General features: G+C 45.4%; 1 pseudogene; it reads left to right on the top strand.

Moving 5' to 3' along the window:
- Nucleotides 1-4,026: 4,026 nt before the first annotated feature.
- LOC116081527 overlaps nt 4,027-26,340 on the top strand; it is a 30,142-nt pseudogene continuing 7,828 nt past the window's right edge.

Here is a 26,340-nt window from a genome sequence, read left to right as displayed (position 1 = left end):
TCAGAAATCCGCCTGCCTCTGCCTCCCAAGTGCTGGGATTATAGGCGTGTGCCACCACCGCCCGGCTGCCTCTGTGTCTTAATTAAATCTCCAGCGGGATCTACGAAAGCCCCATAGTAGGGAAGGTGGCAAGGTCGAAGGGCAGATATTAGAGGACAAGGAGATAGTGGGACTGGGGTACAAAATGTGAAACTCACAAAGAATCAATAAAAAGTTTTTTTTTAACATAAATAAATAAGTCACCAACTTGGAAATTGAGGGAGTGCCTTATGACGCTAGTAACCGTAGCACTTCACACAGAACTGAGCCCCAACCCATTATCTGCGGAGGAATCTTCGCCCTTGAGCTCTTTGTCCACAATTCCGAAAAGATGGCTGCCTTCCTGAGGTTTGCCCTATATAGCAATGACTAATTCTGCTGGCCTCTCAGCTACCTCCCAATGGAGGCAGCAACTTTTTAACTCTTTGAATTCCTCTTGAGAACTGTGGGTTAAAAGAAGAAAGGGGTGCACCCCCCAGCACTAGCCTCTCCAGCTGTCCTCCCCCCAGAACAGAGTCCCGGCATCGATCTGAGTAATATACAGGAGTCACATAGCCTATGACAGGCAGAGAAAAGGGCCACAAATAAGCGAGAAGGCATACTCCTGGCTTTGTCTTCTTCAGCCAGGACAAACCTGGCAGGCTTCCATTTACCCACAGTGGACCCCCTTTCTGTTGTCCTCGTGAGAGGCCCTGAGCCAATTAAACCCTCTCTTTTTGTCTGGGCTGACCAACGTAAAATGGGGGACTACCCATTCCAAACCACTGAAACCACTTAAAACCCTCAGCCTGCTTGGGAAAGTACGTTTTAGTTTTCAAATCCCCTTTCCGTATGCTAGGAAGTCTTCTGCGCTGTGTGGCCTGGTGAGTGGGCGCTGCTTCTCATTCAGTGAAATCTGTTCTCTGTTGCTGCTGGCTCTAGCTGAGATTTTTCCTGCCTTTTACTTAACTCTTTGATCAGCAGAGAAAACAAACTCCATCAAGACCCCCAGATAGTAATGATTTTGCATTTGTCTTGATTTCTAAACTGAGTTTGTAGGTTCTGATTCAAGCAGTGCTAGTTCATTTCTGGTTTTAGCTTGATCCTCTCCAGGCACGGGAAGATTTGAGAGGAGTCCTCTGGCCACAGTATTACTCTCTTTTAACCTACCCATACTTGAGTGAGCAATAGACCTGGGAAAGACTGCAAATGTCTGTGCCGGGCATCTATAGCCATTCTCACTCACGCAGAGTAAGATTAAACAAAAGGTCTTGAAAAAGAATTTGTTTCTGTTTATCATGAGATAAAGGTACAAAAATATCTCAGACCGTAAGAACAGGAAATCAGTAGAAACCAAGCAGGATGCAGTAAGCGCCACCTCGCCGTGAGTCAGAGCTGACCATGTAGCCATGCAACTCGTGGACACCAACTGGGTCGCTCATAACAGTCCCTCCTGTATTAAAGTTATTTTCTATAATAATCTCTATTTCCTTAACCTAATCATTCCAATGGCTACTCTGTGCTGATTTGACAGAAGGGAGAGTCATTTTGGAAGAGGGAACTTAACTGAGAGAATATCCCCACCAGATAGCACTGTGGACAAACCACAAATACATCTTTTTTTAAAGATAAGGTTATTGTTTAGTATTGTTTTGTTTGTAATAGACAGGGAAACGGAGCATCCCCAGATCTGCTTCAGACATAGAGAGGCCATAGAGGTGTCTTTGACCCAGATGGTGGTTACCTTCTGTGCTGTATTTGGGCTGACTGTAGCACACTTTCTCCTAAGTAGACGCAATGACATTAATAGGACTGAAATGATCATCTCCCCGCCTTCCTCCCTCTCTCCATCCCCCCCTCCCCCTCTCCCTCTCTCTCTCTCTCTCTCAGCTTGAAGAGTTATAGAAAGGGGGTTGCTCTGGTGACCATTAAGTCAACCTAACCTCATATCCTTTCACAAGTATAAGATTAATTCAAAATGATTCTGATTACACCCCAGCCCTGATCAAATCTAATTACAATTAGATGCAGAGTCTCCATCCTGGCTGTGTCTAGGTAATGGAGCCTATATTCTAGCCGACTGTCTTTTGTTAATGAATAGGAGCCGTGAGAGGCTCACACATTGTCTCCGACGACCACTCCTTCCTCACGGGAGCAAACCGCATTGATCAACACACTAAGACAGTCATTATCTATCATTCTGTTCATAATTAGCAAACACCTGGCACCCTGGCGGACGGGAGCGATTTGCTCCCGACTTCAACAGTACGACATGTCTGTTTCCTTTCATTAAAGGAAGAGGATTCTGAGACAGGCTGGGGGAGGCTTAGAGATTCTGTTGCTGTTTTTAAGTCTCTTTGTTGTTTGCAAGCAGAGATAATGACAGAGCCCTTACAAAGATCAGGCAAGGGTTAGGGAGAGCTGGACTTTTAGATAATGTCTTTTTACTTTCAAAAGAACTTGGCAGACCAAGTTACTCCTAGGGTCTGGTATGTTTCCAGATGAACAAGACCAGGAGAACCCACAAAGACCAAAAATGGGTACATTGCCATCTTCCCAGCAACAAAAGACCTAAAACAAACAAACAAACAAACAAAACAAAACAAATCTAATCACATTTTTGATAAGCTGCCTATGACTTTCAGCTGGCTTTTCTGACTTAAAGGCTTATTTATGGTACTGGCCCCACTTCAAGAGAAGGTAATTTGCCTTGCCAAGGTTGTTGATGATGATGATGATGATGATGATGATGATGATGATGATGATGATTTTTAATCTTGCATAACTTAGTTCACTCACGATCATTCTGTTGCAGGAAAGAGAAGTTTATTAAAGATCAGCATGGGCCCTCCAAGACAGAAGACGCTGCTCCCCCAGTAGTGCTGGGTTCGTTTTGTACATAGAAACTCAGCGCTTCAGGGCCTGGTTTGACTAGTCTGATGCCTCTAAACTCAGCTTAGACTGGGGTTCTTGGCAGCAGCCCCCTCAAAGTCAACTTTCTACCCAAGTCACCAAAAGACAAACAGGAACCAGAGACAATTTGGATCAACTTCAGAAAGCAGCATATCAGATTCACAGGTTCCCAACTAGAAAGGCACACCTGAGAGCCACACTGACCACATTTCACACTGATCAGCCTCTGACCTCAGGTGCTGGCGTGAGTGTGACCTCAGCCTTCTGTCCTGGCATCAGAAATGGACCCCTGAGCACTGTAAATATGTAAGCCAGGAAAGCCAAGGCCTTCCTATGGGAAAGAGGAAGAGGAGGAGGAAGAGGAGAGACAGGAGGAGGAAGAAGAGGGGGAAGAGGAGAAAGAGGAAAAAGATTGATTTTCACCAGGCAAATGTTAACAGTGGCTAGAGTTCTCCAATAATTTTTCCATTGTCACAACAAAAATCCTGAGATAAGTTTTTTTTTTTTTAAAGATTTATTTTATTTATTTTATGTGTATGTGTACATTGTAGATGTACAGATGGCTGTGAGCCATCATGTGTGTGGCTGCTGGGAATTGGACTCTGGACCTCTGCCCCACTCACTCCTGCCCTGCTCGCTCTGGTGTAATTCACTGTAGCTGTCTTCAGACGCACCAGAAGAGAGCATCAGATCTCATTACGGGTGGTTGTGAGCCACCAGGTGGTTGCTGGGATCCGAACTCAGGACCTTTGGTAGAGCAGTCAGTGCTCTTACCTGCTGAGTCATCTCACCAGCCCGATAAGTTATCTTAATGAAAGATTATTTGAGGTCACATTTTCTAGGCCCATGATGGGGAGAGAGATCACAGCAGAAGGGAAGAGCTGTTTCTAGGCCCATGATGGGGAGAGAGACCACAGCAGAAGGGAAGAGCTGAGGAAAGCAACTCACTCTGGCAAGCATGGAGCAAAGAGGGTGGGAGTGGGAGGGAAGAACACATGGACCGTTGCCTGGTTGTTCTTCTTAGACTGTCCAGGACCCCCTGCCTAGGGAGCGGCACCACCCACCATGGGCTGTGTCTTCAGACACAAATCGATAATGACGGTGATCCCCACAGACAGGCCCAACGGCCAATGTGATCTGATTGATTTCTCATTAGGACTCTCTTCCCAGGGGATTCTAGAGGAGGAAGGAGAGGAGGCAGGAGAGTGAGAGAGACAGAGGTAATGAGTGGGAAGAGAGAGAGCCCCCAAGGACATGTATCCTTCAAGGATATAGTTGCTATGAATGGTCAGTGGGATTCTGACAAATATTTGTTTTCTGTATATTCGTCTTTGTTTCCTGATTTTGAAACACTAAGCAAGTGACCACAGCCTGGAGCCGGTCTGCTGTACCTGGGATAGGACAGAAGCCAAAGAAGATGCAGCTGATCCCTTCTATCGCTGCAGCATCTGTGATGCAGCAACCCCGCATCACTCCACCAACAGCTGCCTGACATACTGCTCCCTTCAGGTACAGAATTAGGCAGCTGTTCTGGAAGTCAAGCCGAGGCTGCCTCAGAGATCAGCTGTCGGCTTCCTTCTGAAAGGTCTGTTCCTCAGGCCATCTCATGACCACTATCCTTTTCTAGGGACGTAATATATGAGCTGTCACGGCCCGGGCTGTGCAGGGGGAGGGACTAGTGACTGTAACCAACAGAAAGCAGTGAGGTCTAGCTTCTGGGAGCCAAGGAAAAGGATTTTTAGATGAGAGTGCACTCAACAGAATTCCGCAAGCAATAAATTAATCAACGAGTAACATTTGAAAACATTTCCTAAAATTCTCAGTAAGTAAAAAACCACAAGGGAATCATCCAAATCTTATAAAACTATTATTTAAAAAAAAAAATGCTTTCACGAAAATATATATCTTGGTAGCCAAGGTCTGACTTCTCTTACAAGAAATCTCTGACAAAAGCTGCTGTTTGAAACAATGACCTATCGTGTCTTCCCCCTCCCCGTTGCTCCAGCTCTGACCTAGTTTCACTTCTGTTGCTGTAACAAACATCCTGCCCAGAAGTTCCTCAGGGAAGAAACGGTTTCCTCAGCTTGTAATTCCAGGTCACAGCCTACCCTGTAGGAGGCCAGTGAAGAAGTCTGAGACTTCATGCTCACAGTCAAGAGCAGAGAGAGAATGAATGAGGGGACCCTTGCTTGCTTGTTCTCAACTAGCTTTCTTCTTTCTTGTACTGTTCAGGACTCTGCCTAGGGAATGGTGACACCCACAATGGGCTGGGTCTTCCTGCGCAAATTAATAATCAGGATGATCCCCTACAGACAGGCCCCAAGGCCAGTATAATCTGCCTAATTCCTCATTAGGACTTTCTTCCCATGACATTCTAGATTGTCAAATTGAGAGTTAAGACTAACCAACAGTGGCCCTCAGCACCACGTGGTGGACCAGTTCTACCTGGCTGTGGTTGTTGTTGGTTTTTTCCCTCCCTGGGCCCTTGATTTTGGTTGTCTCTTACTGTGCTAAAGTTTATACCTGAGAAACAAATTTAGCTTCCTTGACTTTTCCTGTAAGACGGACCTGAAAACGGTCGTTCCAAAGGAAGTAGGGCTTCAGAGATCCTGCCCGCTTCACAGTGGCTAGCCTGCCTGTTCACTATTGAACACCCGACTCTGCTGGGCGCTGGTGGCACACACCTTTAATCCCAGCACTCGGGAGGCAGAGGCAGGTGGATTTCTGATTTTGAGGCCAGCCTGGTTTACAGAGTGAGTTCCAGGACAGCCAGGGCTATACAGAGAAACCATGTCTCAAAAAACAAAACAAATAAACAAAAAAAACACTCGACCCAGTGCCACTAACAATCTGGTTTTATTATTTGCATCTTCCAGTTTTATACCAGTTCTCAGAGTATAAAGGGGAGCCCAGGAAGTCATATCTAAGAAGAGCTGAGCATCGGTCTGTGTAACACTAGGGTGCCACTGTATAGACGGACTCCCCATCTAACGCTTTGCAGATGGGCGAAATTTAATCTACAGTAATCTGCTGATCTTTTTCTGCTCTTAGATCGACTAGTCACTCAATAGCAACAAATACTTGTTGGTAAGTGCTGGGAGTAAAGGAATGAAGAAAATATAAATGGCTTCTATATTCCTAGACTTTATATATACCAGGAAGCAATGGGGCATCTCATTAGTTTCTAATTGGAGACAGAGCCTGTCCATGAGTCAGAACCCATGCCTGGTTCCATTATTGGGGCCAAGGACCTATAATTAGGTAGGTCATATGTCCTAGGGCTGGACTATCCTTATTCTGCTAAGTGGAGATAATGCTAAACTGACGGCTAAGGACATAACATTATACCCACAGATTAATTCCTCTCTCCACCATCATCAGAAAGGCTTTTTTAACAGTAGATGCAATTAACACAGAGACCCTCAACTGGTCAAAGTGCAGGAGGTAAGACTGTGAAGCGCTCAGCTCTAAGTGGAACTTCTATATCACAGCCCCTCCTTCTCCCAAGGCTGAGGGTCAGAGTGGAAGGGGGTGCAGAAGGATTATGAAAGCCAGAGGCAGCAGACAGCTACATCAAAAACTGTTGTCTGGGAAAGCATACTTGCACATATGAACTCAAAGCAATAGTGACAGCATGCTTAAGAGCTGTGTAAGGTCAAGCCAGACTAAAGCCCGGCTTGGGGAGGGGGCCTTCGTAAATCCCACACCTTGCCGAAAGGTTACTGGCAACTGGTTGGTACTGGAGTAGAGGAGTCTGTTTTCTTTAATGTTGTGGCCTTTGGCAGGTCAGCTAAGCTCTAGCATATGGCCCTACTCCCCAGAGTGTATGAGCAGCACAGACTGGACTCACTGATTATTTAAAAAGAAAGAAAAAGAGGGCATGAAATCGGGAGTGGGGAGAAGCAGGACTGGATTTGGGAGGGGTTGGTGTGTTTGGGGGAGCGGAGCTGGATTTAGGAGGGGTTAGGGGTGAGCAGGGGTAAGTATGATCCAAACACATCACATGGAATTCTCAAAGAACCAAGGCAGGCTTAGTCTTTCAAAACTAACAGGATTATAGAGTGTTCCGCATGCCACCATTATATCAGGATTATAGAGTGTTCTGAGAGCCACCGTGGCAAATCTGCATATGAATTTATGTCCCTCAACCATCACACAAGCTGACCTCTGCACATCATCAAGCTGGACACTCCAGGGGCCTTATTTATTGTTTTGCTTGGTTGCCGATTGCTGTTTTTAAGTATCAGTTAATGAACTCGACTTAAAATTTTTAAATGAAGTATACTTTGGGAGACTGATAAGCCCTTTGAAGAGAGGAAAAAATGTTACACAGAGCGAAAGACATGTATTAAGATGATCATTTAGGGGCTGGAGAGATGTTTCCGCGGTTAAGAGCACTGACTACTCTTCAGAAGGTCCTGAGTTCAAATCCCAGCAACCACATGGTGGCTCACAACCATCTGTAACGAGATCTGATGCCCTCTTCTGGGGTGTCTGAAGACACTTACATAACAAAAGATAAAACACACACACACACAAAAAAATGAACAAAAGATGATCGTTTAATACATTTTGCTAAAAACATGCACCTGTATGCTCACTTCCCCAGAAAGCTTTCTTCTTTCTCCTTTATCGAGATTAACTTAACAAGTCACAATTGTATAGCGGCCCTTATATAAGGCAGTATGGTATGGGTATGTGCCTATAATGCATCCACCCACGCTTTGAAATGCCTCTAGGTAAGTCAAGACCCTGTGACTAAGCCCTGAGCTGGATGGCTCAAAGGAAGGTAAGGTATGTGCTGAGTCACAGGTTCACGCAGTTTAGGCATAAGCATGTGACCACGTGATCCATGATCGAGGAAACCCCAGATAGACAGAGGGAGGGGGAGGAGTCAGGGGCACACCCACTTGCTAAAATCTGTCTATTAGACCTCTTCCTAAAGGTTCTGTCACCTCCCACAGTGCCGCAGACAAAGCCTCTGGGGAGCACTGAGGACAAAACTACAACTCAATGTAAATGTTGTGAGTAGTTTCTACACAGCGTTTCTGCACATGCGCAGTGCAGATGCAGCTGTGTACAGACCAAGAAGGTGGGCTGGAGAAATGGCTCAGTGGGTAAGAGCACCGAGTTCAAATCCCAGCAACCACACGGTGGCTCACAACCATCTCTAATGGGATCGGATGCCCTCTTCCCATGTGTCTGAAGACAGCTATAGTGTACTCGTATAAATAAAATAAAATAATCTTAAAAAAAAAGACCAAGAAAGCTAGTCTGATTCCATGACAGGCTTCAAATCGGCAGTTAAGGAGACAGGGTCAAAATCTCTGTTTCCAAGAACTGGGAAATTCCAGGGAAGTCCAGGCCTCACAAGCTGCCCTGCCACCTGGCCTGAGGCAAGGACCACGGGTCAGCAGCAGTTTCCAGACCTCCCCAGCAGGCTCGCAGCCCCCATGCCTGGGTAATGGAATGTCTGTAGAGATAGATCCAACAGAATAACATCAAGGTCACCTACCTCAGAATTCCCTCATGTGCTTTAAATCAGGTCTGCAAAGTCACTTGGTTGACTCTCTGTCTTGATAAAGGGGAGACCACAGCATGCTGAACTTCTGCAGAATAAAACACTCTCTGCGACGGGTGGTGGTGGCACAAGCCTTTAATCCCAGCACCTGGGAGGCAGAGGCAGGCGGATTTCTGAGTTTGAGGCCAGCCTGGTCTACAGAGTGAGTTCCAGGACAGCCAGGACTACACAGAGAAACCCTGTCTCGAAAACAACAACAACAACAACAAAAACAAAAAACGACCATGAAAAAAAACACTCTGTGTAAAACAATTTGAGTCCGAGTGTCATTCTTTGGCGAATCATGGGTCCTGATTTGCTGGCTCGTTGGCTCCACAGATGCATAATTGCAGCTATGGAAGGCTGACTGAGTCTCCTTCCTAGAAACCCTTACCCCACGCCCAGTGCCCTTCGGCATTAGCTTTCTTTCTTCCTTCCTTCCTTCCTTTCTTTCTTTCTTTCTTTCTTTCTTTTTTTTTTTCGAGACAGGGTTTCTCTGTGTAGCCCTGGCTATCCTGGAACTCACTCTGTGGACCAGGCTGGCCTCAAACTCAGAAATCCGCCTGCCTCTGCCTCCCAAGTGCTGGGATTAAAGGCGTGTGCCACCACTACCCAGCTTGGCATTCAGATTTCTATCACTGAAAGTTTTCTTTTTCTTCAGTTTATGAAAATGGAATCCTGCTGTATGGCTCTTTGAATAGTTCACCTCACTGACAAGAGTGTGTTTCTTAATGTTGTGTTAGCACTTTAAGTGCATTTTTAACTGCTGAGTAGTAGTCCATTGCGTAACTTCACTGAAGTCCATAAATCCTCTGTCTTGCTGGCGATCAGGTCTCTTCAGATTTTAGTACTTAGGAATTAAGTTGATGTAACTACCACTCTTGCATGGTCTTGGGACACACACACAAATTATGGCCTCTGGGTAAACCCCTGGGAACAGAGGGCCAGGTGCTTAAATGGACACAAAGTTTCCCAAAGCTGTTAACGCTACAAAATATCCACACCTGCAAATTTAAAAATTTTGATCGAGAAATCCGCCAACATTCATTGCTAAAATTCTTTCCCCAGAGAACACATAAACAACAAAAGCTCCCCCTTCTTCTAAGATCCCAGTGAAAAACTGACGTGAGATCTGCCAAAATCCACCCTGGGAAACCAATGAGTTAATCGGGGTTCCTTAGAGAGTGTATAATGTATATATAGTGTGGGCAGGCCCATATCGGTCACACAGGAAGGTCTTCACAAGGGTGGATGACAGTGTTGATGTGACTTCACAGCTGGAGCCCCTCTTTGCTTCTTTCTGGACTACATCCTCCAGTCCTTCCTCGAAGCCACGTGCAATCAGGGTGGAACTGGATACAACTGGATGGGAAGAGCGGCTGGAGGCTCAGGTCAGGGTCCACGACCTTCAGGAACTCTCCTTCAATGAGGGAAGGGCAAACAGTCCGATGGCCCAGCTGGGATGACTTTTTTCAAGTGGGGACAGCTGCACTTCAGGAGATGGTGACAGTTTGGCTTAGAAGACAGTCCTGAGCAACACTGACTCTCATCCTAGCCATTCTGCATCTCACGGTGATTGGAACTGATGGATATTCCCTGCCACTGATGCTTCCCAATCGTTACTGTATCGGTGGCCATTCATGATTCTCCCGTGAAGTGCCATTTCTAATCTTTTATCTGTGTCTCTCATGCATGATTTTTACTTTTGTTATAGATTTGTGGGAATGTTTAACACGTTAAGCTGCAAGTCCATTCTAGGTACACTTCCAATCCTGTGCTCACAACTCGTGACCCGTCTCATCTTTCTCTTATTAATGATTCTTTTGATCCGGTGGGCTTTTAAATTCTTGCTAGCATCCAATACATCAATGTCTCAGGTTCTCTAGAGAAATAGAAGGGATGGGATGAATGTATAGATATTCAAAGGGGATTTATTAAATGGACTTCTATGATATGATCCAGGTAGTCCAACAATGACTATCTCACACCTGGGAGCTGGGGGTCAGTAGTTATACAATCCAAGAAATTTTGGACTTAGAAATGGCAATGTGCAGTCATGGCCTCCCTTGACAGTAAAAAGGAGTAATGTTCCGATGTGGGCTATAACATGGATGAACCTTAAAAAAAATATGATAAATGAATGAATCAGACCTCAAAGACCATGTATTTTATGATGTTGTCGATATAAAATGTCCAGAAGGACAACTCTATTAAAAAAAAAAAAAAGTGGCTGGGTGGTAGTGGCACACACCTTTAATGCCAGCAATTGGGAGGCAGAAGCAGGCAGATTTCTGAGTTCGAGACCAGCCTGGTCTACAGAGTGAGTTACAGGACAGCCAGGGCTACACAGAGAAACCCTGTCTCGAAAAAACAAAAAACAAAAACTGTGGACTAAGGTCGGCTGTGCAGGGAAGAGAGGAGCCTGCTCATGGAGATAGTTTCTGAAGTAAGGAAGTGCTCTTACCCTGACTGTGGTGATGGATGTGCGAGCCTGAGAATTACTGACAAGCGTTGAGCTGCACACCCTAAGCTGGGGAGCTGTGTGCTGTGTTTGCTTTCTGTGACTGTTTTCACAAGACAACACAAACCTGCTATTTCGAAGCAACAGCAAAAAGTATTCTCCCACCTTCTGGATGCTTGAAGTCCAAAGTCCGTGTCACAGTGCCACGGTCCGGGTGTTGACATGGCCAAGCCACCATGGAGGACAAGCCTTTGCCTCGTTCAACTCTGGTCGATGATCACACTCTGGTGTAGCCCTGTTAGGGCTGTCACGGGATCCTCACATGTGTCTGCATGCCGTCATCACAAAGCCATCCGTGTGTGTCACCTCTCCCTCTGCTGCTCTGTAAGGGTGTACATGGCCTCAAGACCCACTCAGATCATCTCCCCATGTCAAAATCCTAACTTGTCACACCTGTAAGTCCCTTCCTTCTTACAGGACGACCTATGTTTCAGGCATTAGACCAGCTAACGAGAACGAGAGAAGGGTCCTTTCTTCAAATTCCATACTATGTGTGAATTAAATCTCAGCAAAGCCTCTTTCCCAATTGGCCAAAAATTGTGGATAAATAAAAATAAACACAAAGACATACCCCTGTTATAACTCAAAACGTTCAGGAGACAGTGAGAGAAGGCAGGTGATTCGCCTATAGATGTCGTTATCTTGATTCGAATAAACAATAAAAGGACATTTTGGAGACAAATAAGGAAATCTGACACGGACTGAGTCATAGATAACACTGAGAGCTTGTTTTTGAAGGAGGAGCGCAGAGGGTGGGGTGTTTAGATCCTCTCTGCTAGAATGTATGCAGGACCTGATGTCTGTGGTAGGCTTGCAGAATTCTGCCAAAGAAGGGAGAACAGGTTGAATGGAATCTGGAAGCATGCAGTGGGTGAGCAAGAGCAGGCGGTGAGCAAGCACAGGCAGGGCTGGCCAGGCTGGGAGACGGTTCATCTCTTCATTCTTACAGATTTGAAATGTGTGTGTGTGTGTGTGTGTGTGTGTGTGTGTGTGTGTGTGTGTGTGTGTATTTATGGGAACAAGCTTAATTTTCTTTTCTGAATTATGAAAAAAAATTATATGGAAGCTTTAATCAAATACAAGATCTTCCCTGACACTTTATATATATTTTCATAACACAATTCTAGCATTAAAAAAGCTTTTTTTTTTTTTTTTTTTTTAAAGAAGGACTTTTAGAAATACACTCAGTTCCCCTCTGGTCTTACCCTAAATCTCTTCAATTAACATCATTTTCTGTATGCATGACATAGCGGAGTGGTGAGGCTTTTCCCTAAAGAAATTGATTTTCCCCCCCAAAGAGTAGATAAATAAGGCTTTCAAAATGTCTCATTTCCAAAAGTACTCCGGGCTCCCACTCTCTCTCTTCAGCGTTTTTAAAGCGCTTTCAGGAAGCGCAATCTTGAGATTGAATCAGCCGCTGCACCTGCAGCCCCGGCTTCAAGTGCCCCACTGTTTTGGAAGAAGCCATGCACACATGCCCTTTGTATCGCTTTTGTTTCCTGAAGAAAAAAGTCAAATCTACCGCAGTTTCCCTCTAAACGGAAAATGAAAGGCTTGAGGGCAGCCACAGAGCGGGGCAGAGCGGAAGGAGACCTTTTGGTCGAGCGGACACCGGCGGGTTAGCATCTATGGCTGCACCAGGCAAGGAGAACTTGGCTGTGAGCGCCTGGAAAGCCGGCGTCAGAGCCCGGAGGTTAGCAGGCTGGGGTGTGTAGCTCCTTCGCAGCTATGAATACGCAACGCTAGTGAGCATCCTTCCAAATCCCCAGACCTACTCCACAAGTGGAACACATCACTCCACCCCCAGTCCCACCCGCCACTGACCACTTGCTTATTTTGAATTTGGTCTGGCTCTTTTGTTGTCTATTGGGGCTGTAAACATTTGTAAATGCAAACCTTTTCAAAGATGTTTGTGGAAATGCGGTTTTCCGGGTCTCAAACCTCCGTGCTCCCTCCACACAGAAACAGCCACCTGTGCCGCTTTCTCTTATATCTTTTCGTGTCTTGGTTCATTTGGTTACTTTTTTTTTTTTTTTTAAATTGTGTATGTGTGTGAGTGTGGACATGTCTAGTCCCCTGGTGCTCATGTGAGGATCAGAGTACACCTTGCAGCAATCAGTTGACTTTGAGTATCAACATAGGTATATTGTCTTTCTTTTCTTATGTCACAGGTTATCATTTTATTTAAGAGAAAAATCAAAATTCAACCCACTTAAAGAGAAACGAAAAGATCCGTCCTCTTGTAGAAAGACCCTTGTTTCTGACCCCTGCTGCTCACCACTGGTCATTAGGACATCAATAGCAACGACATCCCAAAAACTAGGTTTTTTTTTTTTCCAGTCAGCGTCTTAGCTCCAGATCATGAACATTAGAGGAGACCAACAATCCAGACTTAAATTGAACGGTTTTGCTTGCACTGCAGATGCTGGGTCCCATTCTTCAGTGGCTTGGCAATCAGGGGCCAGGCACTGCTCTGAAAAATTCAATCCAATTGACACTGAAGACTTGTCAATCATCACCATTAGGGATGCGGAAGCCGCAAATGTGGAGCTGTCACAGCGGGGCTGGCTGTCAGTGTAGCTTTCTCAAATAAGCCTAAGCTGCTTCAGTGGCACCTTTTCTGGGCCACACAACTTTCTTCGCGGCTTTCAGGGTCAACCTCTAGTGATCCACTTTCTCCTCCCAGGCTGAGCCTCCTCAAAGTTCCACAGCGGTTCTGAAACCACCAGGTGGGAAGAGCAGTTCAGAGGTTTATAAATTCCACTGTCAGCAGGGGGGGACTCGGGTGGGCGTGGTGCTAAAGAGCCATCTGAGAGTTTTACATCTGGATCCACAGGCAGCAGGAAAAGAGGCCTCGTCTTTTTGTTTATTCAAGTTTTAAGTCTACGTTACGAATTTCCCAATGCAGATATAGATTGCTTTTTCTTTTTTTCTAAGATTTATTTATTAATTTTATGTATATGAGTACACTGTAGCTGTCTTCAGACACACCAGAAGAGGGCATCAGATCCTATTACAGATGGTTGTGAGCCACCATGTGGTTGCTGGGAATTGAACTCAGGACCTTTGGAAGAGCAGTCAGTGCTCTTAACCACTGAGCCATCGCTCCAGCCCTAAATTATTTTTTCTAAGTGATTCATACAGGTAAACATTTGAGCTATCTCCAGAGTTGTCCAGTTCCCAGCAAAAATAAACTTGCACACTCTCACGCTTTCCTTGAAAAGACATGTTCACCAGGCTGACATTCCAATTTAAAAAAAAAAAAAAGTGTGTGTGTGTGTGTTCGCGAGCGCGCGCCCACGCACTCGGGGAACAACCCAAAACACTCAGAACACTCAGAAAAGGTGACACAAAATCACAGGCACTCTTCAGACAGAAGCCTCTGCCTCCTCCTCACCTCTCTCACCCGCACCTCCCCCCACACACACACCCCACCACCAGCAGCTCAGAACGCAGGGCTAGAGTGATGATGCTCCCAGAAAACCACCCACGCTGCAGAGTAAAGCGTTTTATCTGGGATCTTTTTCCCTTTCACCTCTGACCTGAAGCCTGAAAGCCCTGCTGGTTCTGCGCATGCCTCTCAGCTTCAAGAGCCCCCTTCCCTCATTTCCCAACAAACCCTTTCAAGAGCTGCAGGGCAGAGAGTGCAGGCCAAGGGGCCTCGATAGAAACCAAACCTCCAGGGACAGATGTCAGGAAAGAAACTGCTAAAACTTCCTCCAGGTCACAGAGCCCAGAAGCCAGGAGACTCCTCACAGTCAGAGGGATGGTTAATTCACTTGGGCAGATTGGGGGTAAGCAGGTTTAAATTAGTAATATGTCTGGGTGATTGGCTCTTTTGAGACTAAGAAATGTGATCCTGTGAACTAGAGCAAGCTGACTCCCCAGAGCTGGCCTTAAGAAACTGTGTTTGAGGGTCGTTGTGGTGGTGGCAGCAGCACACGCCTTTAATCTCAGCACTTGGGAGGCAGAGACAGGCAGATTCCCGAGTTTGAGGCCAGCCTGGTCTACAGAGTGAGTTCCAGGACAGCCAGGGCTACACAGAGAAACCCTGTCTCAAAGAGAGAGAGAGAGAGAGAGAGAGAGAGAGAGAGAGAGAGAGAGAGAGAGAGAGAGAGAGAGAGAGAGAGAGAACAAAACTGTGTTTGAGGGGCTGGAGAGATGGCTCAGCGGTTAAGAGCACTGATTGCTCTTCCAGAGCCCTGAGTTCAATTCCCAGCAACCACCTCACAACCATCTGTAATGGGATCCAATGCCATCTTCTGGGTGTGTATAAAGACAATTCACTCGTATACGTAAAATAGATAAATCCTTTTGAAAACTGTATCTGAACTGGGCCACACCTTTGATCCCAGCACTCCAGAGGCAGAGGCACTTCAGTTTCTGAGTTTGAAGCCAGCCTAGGCTACGTGGTGAAATTCTGCCTCGGAGAAAGAGGAAAAAAAATGTGTTTGCCATGAAAACAAATGTGTCTGAAGCCCTTCAAAACAATCTACCTTATCGAGCCGATTAAACATTGATCCTCACAGGAAGCCTTTCCTATTAATCTGGTCTCCCAGATAGCTTTCCTGCTCAATTAATATTAATTAACTCATGTTTTAAGTCTGAAAATGCTTCCATATGGCATATGACTTCATAATTCCCTGAAAATATGGTTTCACTATTTTGGAAGAGGAAGCTGTGTGGCCTTGATCCACAGTTCCACACCCTCAGACTCAATTAACCATGAACAGAATGTGGGGTGGGTGTACACCTTTAATTCCAGCAGTGAGAAGCTAGGCAAGTGGGTCTCTGTGAGTTTGAGGACAACCTGATAGAGCCAACAAGACTATACAGTGAGATTTATAAGAGAGAGAGAGAGAGAGAGAGGGGGGGGGGGAGGGAGAGAGATAGAGAGGGAGAGAGATAGATAGAGAGAGAGGGAGAGAGATAGAGGGAGAGAGAGAGAGGGAGAGAGATAGAGAGAGAGAGAGAGAGGGAAAGAGAGAGAACGTAGGAGATGAATCTATTGATACTGACACAGACTTTGCCTTAAGAGAGAGAGAGAGAGAGAGAGAGGGAGAGAGAGGGAGAGAGAAAGATAGAGAGGGAGGGAGAGAGGGAAAGAGAGAGGGAGGGAGAGAGATAGAGAGGGAGAGAGATAGAGGGGGGAGAGGGAGAGAGGGAAAGAGAGAACGTAGGAGATGAATCTATTGATACTGACACAGACTTTGCCTTGAGAGAGAGAGGGAGAGAGAGAGAGAGGGAGAGAGAGAGGGAGAGAGAGAGGGAGAGGGAGATAGAGAGAGAGAGAGGGAGAGAGAGGGAGAGAGATAGAGAGAGAGAGAGGGAGAGAGAGGGAGAGAGAACGTAGGAGATGAATCTATTGATACTGACACAGACTTTGCCTTTGCCTCTAATTTCTTCAACTAATAGAACAGTTATGTGCATGCCATGAAGCCTGCATCAGACACTGTGGTGGGCACTCTAGAGATGATTCAAAGAATGTAGAAAACACAACAGCACTACACCTTTTCATACATGCGGTTTACTACCCTATGGCTCCTGGAACAGTGACCTCTGGATGCTATGATACTGAGGTCTTCCCAGGAGGAGAGTCCAAGTCCCAGCCACTTCCTGGAGGCTCCTCTGCAAGGACTTTGTCACTTCCAGTGCTGTCAGAGCGGAGGTGCTGCAGTCTGCAGACCACTCGCTGCTGATCTCATAGTTGGTGATTACGTACGTGCATAGCGCACAGGATTTCAGAGGCTGGAGAACGGCGAGAGCTCAGCAGCACTGCCTTCTTTCAGAGTTCATATCAACTCACGGGATAGAGAAAGAGCGAATTGGGGGAAGGAGCTCAAAGACCCGAGAGGCCCCAGGACCCCCACTTCTCAGATGCTTCCCTAAAAGGCAGAAAAGTCTGTACCTTAAGCTATGACTCAGAGAGGTAGCATTGCAGAGCTGGCAAAAATTGTGGGTTGGTAACCCACCTCCATCCCGTGGCTTGGAGCCCAGTAAATACCCGGTTGTTGACAAAAGGCAGAGCCAAGGCTAAAACTCTGCAGTCCAGAGTCCCGCCCACGTTGGCAATCTGCCTTTAGAACAGAGTATCTCCAACTTCAGTGTGCTTTTGAATCCCACAGCGGAGCTTGTGAAGTGGAATTCGCCTGCCAAGAGTGTGGGGGATTTCTGTTTGGTATGCTTGAGGAGGAAGACACTGAAAAGCACGCCCTTAAGGGTCTATCGCCAACTGTCTGCAGTTACAGAAGGATCCAGAAAACAGTCCGTCCTTCTCCTGCCTGTGCGCCAATGAGAGCAAGTCCTGTGCCTAGCCTCTTCGTTACTTCAGTAACTGAGCCCCAGCTCAGTCCCTCTTCTCCACTGGAACCGCCCTGGATTGAGAAACCATGACACCAAATGTTTAGTTTTCTGTCACTGAAACGGAATGCTGCCAACTATGTCCATATATAGAGATCCCAGGTGTAGTGGTGGCAGAGTTTATGTGGCTTCTTCAGGAGACTGGATAATCAAGGCAGGATGCTCGCGGTCAGGTGATGTCCTCTGCAGCCTAATACCGTGGAGGCGGTGCAGGGCAGCTAGCGTGGGCTCCCCATTCTCATGCAGCCACTTACACCCCAGGGCCAACTCTGGGGCTCCACTCCCATGACTTCATCTAATCCCAATCTCCCCAAATACCACCAGCATATGAATTTGGAAATTAACTTTCCAACATAAGAACTTTTGGGAGGACATATTTAAACCCTGTAACACCAATGTTCCAAATCTTCCCCAAAAAAGATGATTTTAAATTATTTTTACAGTGCTGGGCATAGAACCTAGGACCCTGGGTTTCCTAGGCCCATGCCACACCACTAAGCTACCTCACCAGCCCCTTGTTGTCTGCCCCTTACCACACACACATTTTTATTAGATTTGATTTTGGCTAAAACAGTGGCTTTCAAGGTGTGGAACCCAGACCACAAGCAATAATATCCCTGGGATCTTGTTAAAAATACAAAGGCAGCTGTCTCAAAAAAACAACAAAAAAAAAAAAAAAAAGAAAAAGAATGCAAAGGCAGAAGTTACAAAAGCAGGACCTGGTGACCTACATTTTAGCAGATCCTCAAAGGGGCTCAAGGTTAAGAATCACCAAGGGCAGATGCTGAGGCAGGAGCATGCCATCCACACACACCGATCTGTTAACAGACAGCATTTCCCCTAAATCTACAGAAAGCATTCACTGTATAGACCCAGGATACACATAAGCAAGACATAATCGCCCAGTTTAGCAGCCATGTACAGCATCTCTCTAATGGACCCCAAAGAGAAGATTCTCAGAGAACCACAGAGACGCTCAGATTCCTTGCCTCAAGCTGGGTCCCTCTAGCATTCCCGCATGCACTTCATGGAGGCTCACCAGAGCAAGCCCCCTGGAGTCACAAGTAAAGTCAGTGAGCACTGCCTTACACACTGCAGTTAAAAGATTCGTGTCCCCGACTCAACCAAGCTGAGTGCGTATGTGTGCGTGGGTATTTACAGATGCACGTATGTGTTTGTACATGTATGTGCGCATGCATGCATAGATGTGTGTGCTTGCATGTGTATGTGTGCACTCTGGAACACAGCTCATCTGAAGCCACCTCTACTCCGTAAATAGGCTGGAACCCCATTGGGTGAGGCTATAGCAACAACCTCATGCCCCGCTGTGGTAATAGTATAAAAATAAATCTAATCACATCCCTCACCCCTCCATGTACTCCCTTTGTTTGTTTCTCATGGAAAATAATAAGAGTGCCTCATTAAAACATTTTCTGTGCCTGTTAAGCTTGTGACAACCCTAAGGGAACATTTGCTTCTCTGTCTTACATATAGTTGTGATTCATCTGTTTCTCATTGTTTGTTGCACTGTTGCCATGACAACGCTTTTCCTTTCAAATACCAAGGAAATCGTGGAATAGCACAGTGTGCTCCTATAGGTGAATGCTTTGTTGCCATCCACACAAATCTATAGATGAATGATTCATTACCACACACACAAATCTATAAGTGAATGCTTTGTTGCCGCCCACACAAATCTATAGGTGAATGATTCATTACCATCTGCACAAATCTATAGGTGAATGCTTCATTACCACACATAAATCTATAGGTGAGTGACTCATTATCATATGCACAAATCTATAGGTGAATGCTTTGTTGCCATCCACACAAATCTATAGGTGAGTGCTTCGTTACCATCTACACAAATGTGTTGTTTGTTATATCCACTTTCTTGAAAAAAAAACAGCTCCATTGAAATCTAATTTTTTAAATTTCTCTCAAGGAAATTCAAAAGGCTAGCTCCACAAAAAAGAAAGAAAAAAAGAAAGGAAGGAAGAAAGAAAGAGAAGAAAAAAGAAAAAGGAAAAAAAGAAAAGAAAAGAAAAAGAATCCAAACTGAAGAGGTTGGGGATCTAAACCTTTAAAAGTATTTTCTTTATCCTATGATTTTGGGGGGGGGCACAGATACAATAAAGATTTTAAAATTCAAGTCCAGAGACTAGAAACTGAAGTCGTCTCCAGCTTAGACAGCAGAAACCCTGGCCTCACATCTTCATGCAATAGTGTGATTCCAAAACCCCAGCGCTGGATTCTAATGTCGTGAGCATTCAGGGTCATTCATATACGTGTCTAATAGTGTCACTCCTCTGAGCTCCTCTAGGTGGGATGAGCTACCTATCAGGGCCACGTTGTCACCACTCCCATATCAACCACAGCAGTAGCTCCCAAATGCCCCCCATGGACACAAGCATTGCCGTCACCCAGCATTTAAAACACCACTCCCATATCAACCGCAGCAGTAGCTCCCCATGGACACAAGCATTGCCGGCACCCAACATTTAAAACAATATATTCTGTGCAGAGTACTCAGTGAGGGTAGGTCTGTAAGACAGCTGTAAAATACTCTTCACCCAGAGGACTGTGAAACCTGCATAGGATCAAAACTGCACATAAAACTTGCCACCTGGGGCATGGCCAGGAGACGGTTAATAACCGAGAGCTTTGTTGGTTGGTGATAAAATATTGATGACAATATTATGGAGCACAAGATGGACGGGGTCAGGATGGGGTCCAATGACTAGTGAAGGACTCCGTGGAAAACATGCCAACACCAGGAAGACAAGGTTGCTAACAACCGAATCAGGACAACAGGCATAACCCAAAAAGTGCCTGGCAGAAGGGTCGGATGGTATTCCATAGAGCCCCACTCCTTCCCCTCCTCTCCCCCTCCCTTTTCTTCCCCTTCCCTCTCTCCCTATCTCTCTCCTTTACTTACCCTCTCTCCTGCCATCCCTCCTCTCTCCCTGTTTTTTTTTTTCTAGAAGGATCCCAGTATGTAGCCCAGGCTAGCCTTGAAGTATCGACCTCTTTGCCTCAGCCCCCTCCTCCCCGCTCCCCATTGTTCCCCACCCTCAGCCCAACCCCCATGCTAAGATTAGGACATTACAGAAAATTGCCACTCTACCACGGAGGGGCTAGCTCTGGAGGAGGACAGTGCCTACCACAGGCTATACCCTTTGGTAAGCCTTCTATTCCCAAAGGTGGTGTTGTACCCTGTAAGGTGCATTGATTGTCACCAATACAGTGTGCTAGAGCAAGCTGAGCTTGCGGCTTCCTGAACAAAGAGCATACCACCCATGCAGCATTGCATCTAGAATAGGAGACAGCAGCACTGGGGATCGTGAATATTGCAAGTTCACGGTTGCTTTTAGATGGGACTTCTTTGGCTTCTGAGAAAAACACAAATATTGGCATTCTCTCTCTTGCTGCAGTTGGGACAATAGATGAAACCTTTATGCTCTTTGTTTTGTTTTGTATACTGATTTCTAAGACTAGCTTTATCTCTCTAACTTGCAATGCTGATAAATATGTATGCGATATGCCTTGGAGATATGTTAACCATTAGGAAGAGACGTCTGAAAAGCTAACGGGACAAGAAGTCCCCAACATGCTGGGGTATAAAACGCGGACAGAGGGCTTTAGCTGAAGGCTCCTGCTAGCCTGAAACTTAGACAGCTTTTAACCAAAGATGTCTGACATTTTCATTTAAACAATTTAATAGCTCAATTACCGATGAATTAAAGAAATAAAGGATAGCTTCAGGGTAGACCAGGGAAAGAGACTGTAGCCTCAAGTAGGAGACACACACACACACACACACACACATACACACATACCACATACACACACATACATACATACATACATACACATATACACACACATATACACATATACACACACAACACACACACATACATACACACATACACACATATACACACATACCACATACACACACATATACACATACCACATACACACACATACACACACACACACACACACACACACACACACACACATGAACCCCTTTGGCTACATTAACCAACAAGTTAGATTCAATCTGTTGTAACAAGAAAAGAAAGACCAAGCAGGGAAGGGAAGAAGGGAGGGAGGGAGGGAGGGAGGGAGGGAGGGAGGGAGGAAGGGAGGGAGGAAGGAAGGAAGGAAGGAAGGAAGGAAGGAAGGAAGGAAGGAAGGAAGGAAGGCAGGCAAGGGCGGGGGACAGGCTAGCAAGGCAGAAAATCTTAGGAATCAGGAGAGATGGAAAAAAGAATCTCAAAAGGTGTCTAAGAGCACAGAGAAGATTCTGTGAGAGCAGATAGCCGCAGAACACAGAAGATAAGGAGACATACTCAGGGAGAAAATCGGTCCAGACAAAGAGACAAATGGTGAGTTGTGTGAGCTGTAGGCTCGAAACCTCAGCAAATCATAGGAAAAGGGGTCGGCACGCCCTTTTAAGGTTCGTATCTGTGATAACTGTCTAGAGACCTTTGGGATAGGTCCTGGGGTTTCTTACAACTGCTCTGCATAGTTGCCCTGAACAGTAAATTGCTTTTACTTAAATAATGATATAGTATATATTCCAAAACTCACTGACTATACATTTCAATGTCTCACAAGAAAAAAATTGTAGAGTTGATGAATAAGTTAACTAGATTATTTTAATCGTGCTAAATTTTCTACCCTTATAAAAATATTACATTGTGTCCTGTCAATGTATGCAGTTACATTTCCAATCAAAAAGAACAATATTAAAATTTAAATGATCCTTTAAAAAGCTAATACTTTACTTTCACATAGATACCTTTATGATCCCCCAAAGAGTGCTGTGCCACCTATTTTTAAAAATAAAATGTCTTTGTGTTTATCATGACACAGCGTGAGTTGTGTGTAAGGGCTACTGACTGGGTGGCATTTAGTACACAGGTAGCAAAAATCTAAACTCTAAGTAGAGGCCGTGGGTGGACAGAGGAAGTAATGTTTGAAAGGTGCTGACAATTTGTGAGTCACTGAGTGTACCTGGGGAAATAATAACTTTCTGGGGACAAGAAATCACTGGAGAGAAAATGCTGTGCCTGCCTGCCTTACACTGGTTAATGAATTTACCAGAAGGACAGGCACATTACACATCCCAGGAGTCCACCAGCTGAGTGAGTCTCCCTCCAGCTTCTTAGCAGGCAACAAATGACCACACAGCCGCTTGACATCAGGGACAGGTCAGGAAAACAAGTTCTGGGCCTCTGGGACCCACACCCTGACCACCGTCTCCACTCACAAAAGCTCATGTCTGGCACGCACAGCACAACCCAAAGCTATGTTGTGGCCCCTGAGAAGGCCCTGAAGGTGATTATTCAGGGAGGACACTGACTACCCTGCAGGGACAAAGGGTAAAACGAGGGAACAGTAGAACTCAGGTGTCTCTATTAGAAAGAAAAATAAGTGTTGTTGTTGTTTTCCTGTTTCTTGTTTTACAAGACAGGATTTCTCTGTGTAGCTCTGGCTCTCCTGAAACTCACTCTGTAGACAAGACTGGCCTCAAACTTAGAGGTCTGCCTGTCTCTGCCTCCTGGGTGCTGGGATTAAAAGTATGAACCACAAGTACCACTTGACAGAAAGAAAAATAAATTTGTGCATTTTGACAAGAATATTTTTTTTTCTAGACAAGGTTTCTCTGTGTAGCCCTGACTGTCCTGGAACTCACTCTGTAGACCAGGCTGGCCTTGAACTCAGAAGAAATCTGCCTGCTTCTGCCTCCTAAGTGCTAGGATTAAAGGCGTGTGCCACCACTGCCTGGCAAGAATAATTATTTTATCAGGACATAATAATAATTTATATTATGGAGACATAAGCAGTGGGTTTCTTTTGCTTGTGTTTTTGGTTTGTTTGTTTGATTGGTTGGTTGGTTGATTAGTTTGTTTATTTGTTAGTTGGTTGGTTGGTTGGTTGGTTGGTTGGTTCTTTGTTTGGTTCTTGGTTTGTTTGGTTGGTTGCTTTGGTTGGTTCTTTGCTTGTTTGCTTGCGTGGTTTGGGTGAGTCTTCACAATTTTGCACACAGCAAAAATGTATAAAACGTGAAGAAGACAAAGAACAGAACGCAACAGAATCTCTTCAGCCCCTGCTACGAACAGAACGCGACAGAATCTCTTCAGCCCGTGCTACTTACGCCACTCCCCTGAGACTTGCAGTGAGGTCACAGGGAACAGGCATCCACCCCAGAGTCAGGCTGTAAAGGCCACATGCATTTACAAGATGCTTCAGGATGGGGTGGTGTAAGCTAAGGGAGAGAGCTTTGGGCATGTGAGAGCGTTCTTCAGGGAGAGCGCTACAGTGAAGCTCAGAGTCCAAAGGGGGTAGAAGTGGAGCACACGAGCTTTCTGAGCCCAGATAGGCAGAGACCCCTCAAGGCTGCTCTTCAGAAAGTCAGTTGGCTGAGCTAGAGTAAACTGACACCTGTGAGTCACAGTCTGAATCAGCGAAGTGCTGAGGAAATGAACGGACTAGGAACGCCATCACTTGGTTTCTTCCTCTGACAAATATATGTCGGTATTGATAGAAATTACTAAGGGACTCTGAGCCACCTCTGCAACTTCTCTGTGTATGGAAGATTATCTCAAATTAAAGAGGGTTTGGTGTTTCTTTTAAAATTCATACACTGTATTTTTAATATCCCAGAATCATCTGATAAATGTTCAAAGGAAATTTCTTTCCACTGCATGAGATTACTTTTATCTTTATCTCTAAAGGCCTCAGAACATTAGTGCTAAGTGCAAGATCCCCAGGAATCTCCCGGCAGGCTTCTCGAGGTTGCCACCATCCTCACAGTCTAGCATCCTGCAGTAGATACAGGAGTGACCACAGCAGTTTGCCCTTCTGGGTAACTGCACCTTTGTGCAATGCCACTTAGAAGTCCAGCCCTTCTGCATAGCGGTGAGGGCGGACTAGCCTCAAGCTGAGACGCACAGATAGGCCATGCCGTGATCTGTGATACTTTTTACTTCAATTTTTAAAAGAATATTGAGCTGGAAAAATAGCTCAGTGATAGAGCACTTACCTAATCATATGAGGCTTTGGGTTGAATTACATACATGTACAGATACACACAGACACACACACACACACACACATACACACACAGATGCAAATCTCATTTTACAGTTTAGTCTCCTCACCCGCTCCTATCCCTTGTCTCACACATTTGAACTAACAACATGAAAGTTTTTCCTCTTTCTCAGAGGAAAAGAAAAACTGCTCTCAAAAATCTAAAAAACTGACTAAATGCAGCCTTTTCTAAAACTCAGAAAGGCTCTGCCAACACTTAGCAACAGAGCTCCAGGAGTTGGGGCTCTGGGGATCAGATTCTCAGAAACTCGGCGGGTTAAGACGAAGCGAACACAAGCAAGCACCAATGAAAGACCACTTTTAAAAGCAGCTCTAGTCTTTATGGTTGTTCGATTATTTGTTTGTTTGTTTGTTTTTTTTAAAAAGAAAACTAAAGAATTGGAGGAAGGGAAATTGTCAGGAGAGGTGAACTAGCATGAAAATCTGTCCACACCATTGTGTTGTCTCTTCCCTACAAGCAGAAACTCTCAAGTCCCCGACAGAAACCCCAGAGTAAGACCGCAGCCTTTCATCTGTACCCCTGTCCATTCTCGGGTCCATTTCCTTGTAAACAGTTTGTTTTGCTAAGTTCTGGTTCCAGACGGTCACTATTTTGGACTAAGATGTTAAACTGGGTTCAAACAGACCAGACTGAATAATCAGGATGGAGTCACTGGTGCCAAATATAGCTCCATATCGCCAAACCTAAACCATGGCGTTTGCTGCCTGAACTCCTGTGAACCAGGAAAACTGAGATCAGGCCAATTTTCCTGGAAAGATCAAGAGCCATGAGAATGGAGGGCTCTGCTTTAAGCCCATTGTCATTTAATTTCTTTTTAAATACCGTGTGTGTGTGTGTGTGTGTGTGTGTGTGTGTGTGTGTGTGTGTGAGTGTGTGCACACTTGCACTCACCTGAGCATTGGAATGGGTACCACTTACATGCAGTATCCACAGATGACAACCTTGGATCCCTGGGAATTAGTGCAGACTAAGAGCTTTAAACTCAACTATTGCAACATTTTTCTTTGACAGTTCTTTTTACTCTTTCTGGCACCACCCTTGTAGCTGCTCCTGCTTCTTACCTTCCCTTGTTCCATTTTGGGAGGGAATTGCCCAGTGACCAAGACTGCAGCATCCTTCTCAGAGGAGACAGAAGCTGAGCATCCATTGTCCTGCATTTATTACCCATGTGCCCTGCTAAGCACCTTGAGGGTAGGGTCAGGTGGGGAACTGAATGGGGACATTTAACCTCCATAGTTCTTATGAAATAACTTCTGGATGAGACTTACATTTAAACCATACCAAATTCTATTTCCAGGAAAGCACAGCTCTTCAAAATTGAATCCCAAATGAGTTTGATTAAAGGTGGTTTTGATTGTGCAAGGTTCGACATTTCCTATCTCACAGGAGAAATGGATAGATCAGCTGTGAGCAGGCAAGCGTTGGGTTCTGCTGTGCACCCACGGCCCTTACAGCCTTAGTCACAACAGCCGAGCTAGAGAACCAGCCCAGCGAGGTAGCCATGGATGATTGCTTTATAAAGAAAACAATGTACACATGCACAGTGAATGTTTGTTTACTCGGCACAGAGAATAAAATGTCATCCTTTTCAGCAGAACGGACTGAACTGGAGCCAGAAAGTAAAAGCAAAATAAACCAGACTCAGAAGGAGAAGCAAGACCTTTTCTCTCACATATAGAATTCACAATATAAGCAAACACAGAAAAGAGAGGTTTTAGGAAGGAGAGAGGGGGCACAAATCAGAATCACAAGGTGAGCAGTACCAAGCACAGAGTCACAGGGTGAGGAGTACCGAGCACAGAGTCACAGGGTGAGCAGTACCGAGCACAGAGTCACAGG

This window comes from Mastomys coucha, unplaced genomic scaffold, assembly GCF_008632895.1.
Source record: "Mastomys coucha isolate ucsf_1 unplaced genomic scaffold, UCSF_Mcou_1 pScaffold7, whole genome shotgun sequence".
Taxonomy (NCBI): domain Eukaryota; kingdom Metazoa; phylum Chordata; class Mammalia; order Rodentia; family Muridae; genus Mastomys; species Mastomys coucha.
Note: the sequence above shows the minus strand (reverse complement) of the source record. Positions and strands in the feature narration are given on the sequence as shown.